Source organism: Austrofundulus limnaeus, unplaced genomic scaffold (assembly GCF_001266775.1).
Source record: "Austrofundulus limnaeus strain Quisiro unplaced genomic scaffold, Austrofundulus_limnaeus-1.0 Scaffold125, whole genome shotgun sequence".
NCBI lineage: Eukaryota > Metazoa > Chordata > Actinopteri > Cyprinodontiformes > Rivulidae > Austrofundulus > Austrofundulus limnaeus.
The window spans coordinates 1144704-1147700 of NW_013952527.1; positions in this window are offsets into that span (position 1 = coordinate 1144704).

Here is a 2997-nt window from a genome sequence, read left to right on the forward strand (position 1 = left end):
ATCCATTACACTAGATCTCCACCTCCTGTGTTGGGGTGGAGCTTATTAATAAATGACAGTTTTATATATGATGTGAGGAAACAAATGTCTCCAACTTTAGGTCATTTTCCTAAACCGTATAGGACCTCACAGTATAAACATGCAGCAAAAATAAAAATAAAAAAAAAAACTGAGAATATAAAAAGTCCCAGAAAACAAAGGTTCAAAAATGCTGTATAGAAACAATGTAAATGTCCCTTTAGGTCAAAGACCGTTTTAGACGCTGTTTTTAACCAACTTTAGATTTTCTTTTATTGCTTTTAAAGCTTACCAGCTCATTTTTAATGCATAAATACAATTAGGAAATTTAATTAAAAATGCTGAGTGAAGCAAAATGTGAGAAAAGAGGAACACCTTTGAGACAAATGTCACTTTGTTTTGAGCAGAGGGATTAATGACACAAAGAGTTCAAGCTGCTGAAAAGTAATCACACCAGCTCTTCCTGGTCTTTCACAGTGTTTATGGCTTTATCTTATTTTATTATTTAAAAAAAAGATCATAAATTGAGGAACCACATATAGTTTAGTGGTTTTAATACATGTGAAGGCATCACTTAGATAATAAAATATAAAAATCTCTCCATCTGTCACGTTTTATGGAATTCTGTCTGGGGCTGAACTGGGCCAATGGAAAAACCTCGCCTCAAGGCTTATTTACAGATGCTCCCAACGCTCGTCTCTCATAAACATCCTCCCTTCATGTGTGCTGTCAGGACCCCTCTGCCTATCAGGCCTCTGTTTGGCCCACGCTCTTATCATCCAGCAGCAGTTAGGAATCTAAAGGCTGGGCATATGTGCTAACCACAGGGCGATAAGTCCTTTTCATTTAGTGACAAGCACACTTAAACGATGGTCCCTGTGCACATGTGACACCAAATGTGTTTAATTTGTTCGGTGGCTTTGATTTCCCAGCTTCAAAGCGTCTGCTCGTATGAAAGTTTTACTATTTTTGAGTTCATCAGAATATGTAAAATTCTGTTTGTAGTTAGCAAGGAAGGAAGGAAGGAAGGATGGAAGGGAGATACTTGTTTTCTGAACCTCACAACATTTAAAGCTGTCACTAAAATAAGGCGGGGTACCAGGCTGATTAATTTATTCACCCTTAAAATATCAGACCTCTGCATTGAGGTGGAATCTGTTTATTACAGCAAACTCACTCTGCAAAAAAAAAGCAAAGAAGAAATCAAATCTTGTTTGAGCAACTGTTTTAAACCAATTTATTACCAGTTCTTCAGCACTTCTTCATGTTCAGTTACTGTTTTGGTTTTTTTGCATTTACATAAAATTTATTTCATTTTTACTATGATGAATATCTTGTTATTGCAACTATGATTTTTCCAGCTGAGGGAAAGTAATGGCCTATTCTGGTCTAATTTACCACAGAAACAATAATATTCTGTGGATGACATCATTGTTTAACATTACAAAGATTCACATTTCTGCTGACTGAAAAAAGGTCAAAGGAAAGTATTTTTCATTTACTACCAGTTAAAGTCAACAGATTTTTAATCTGATACAATCTAATCATTATCAAGATTGTTTTTGACTTCTTTTGTTTTCTTCATTCCTACTAGTGTTCYGAGTGAATCAGTGAGAAGCTCATTGTTGTGATCACTGAAAAAACTGGTCAGCCAAAACAGTTACAAAAGAAATCATCCTTATGGTGCTGAAACCTTAACTCAGAGGATGTGATTCTGAGAATCATGTGGTTTCTGGCACTGCAAAGGCAGCAGATCCTTTGGGTCCTGTGGCTTTCAGGGGGGCCTCCGAGGATCAGGCCTGTTCCAGCTCATCAGAAGTGGGCTCARTGCCCGGGGTTCTTTATCACGTTCTGAAAAGTGTTTGTAAGCAGTTTTTGCTTTGTGGTGGAGTGCATTATTCTGTTGGGGAGGCTGCTGCCAGGGGAAAGCATGCATTTAAATGTAATTTGTTCTCATAGTATTTATTTTTAAAACAGTTACAATGTGACTCACGTATACAAAAGTCCACCTGAGAGCAATCAGGTGACTATAAATTTTATATCCTTGGATTTTAATGTTGTCAATGTGGACATAAGTGTCCAGTATGGGGCACCAAGTGTAACATATTTTTCATTATGTAGAAGTTTGAGATATCCAGGATGGTGTCATCATCCTGTGACAAACATCAACAATGGCTGCTCCAAGCTAACACTGCTAATGCTGCTGAAGATAATATATAAATTATAAAATCATATATGGGTGGTCTCTGTGGTCCAGCAGTTTGGAGTGTAACTCAGACACCAGCCATAACTGCAAGTTTGATGTCTTGTAGGGAAGCTTTAGCTGCATCAGAGTGCTAACTTTTGCTATTGTCTCAGAATGATGACATCACAACATGAGCCGAGCACCAACAGCAAAGGCTGTGTTACATTCCAAAATACCTAGGTTGTATTCACATACACCTTAGGTGCACACCCTGACACATTTGGTCCACTTTAAATGGACCAGAGTTCGTTTCCTCTGGTTCGGACCTTTTATACAGGTGTGAATACACTCATGAACACAGGTGAAGATCAAACAACCGGACCGAGACCCATTTTTGAGGTGGCCTCAGTCCGCTTCCAAACAAATTCTGGCGAGATTAACTTCTGGTGTGGATACTGACCAGCCTCGAACCGAAGGAACTACAGGAAACATGCTCCATTTTGGACTTCACGGGCCACCGTAGATAAGTATTTGGTGTTTCTTTCACCATTTTCAGAGATGCAGTAAGACTGAAAAGCAGCAAGAAATTCAAGGCTGTTTTCAGAATAAAATCCTTCTTCAGGATTTCTGACTGTTGGTTCATAACTTCATCACTTCCTGTATGAATGATGAGTGTATTCACAGTTGGATACTCAGCTGCAATTTCCAGAATCTTCTCTGTGAGGTCACTTCATCAGCAAAACTCAGAACTTTGACTTTTTTCTTGTTCCAGAAGCCTCCGAACTCATTCACCA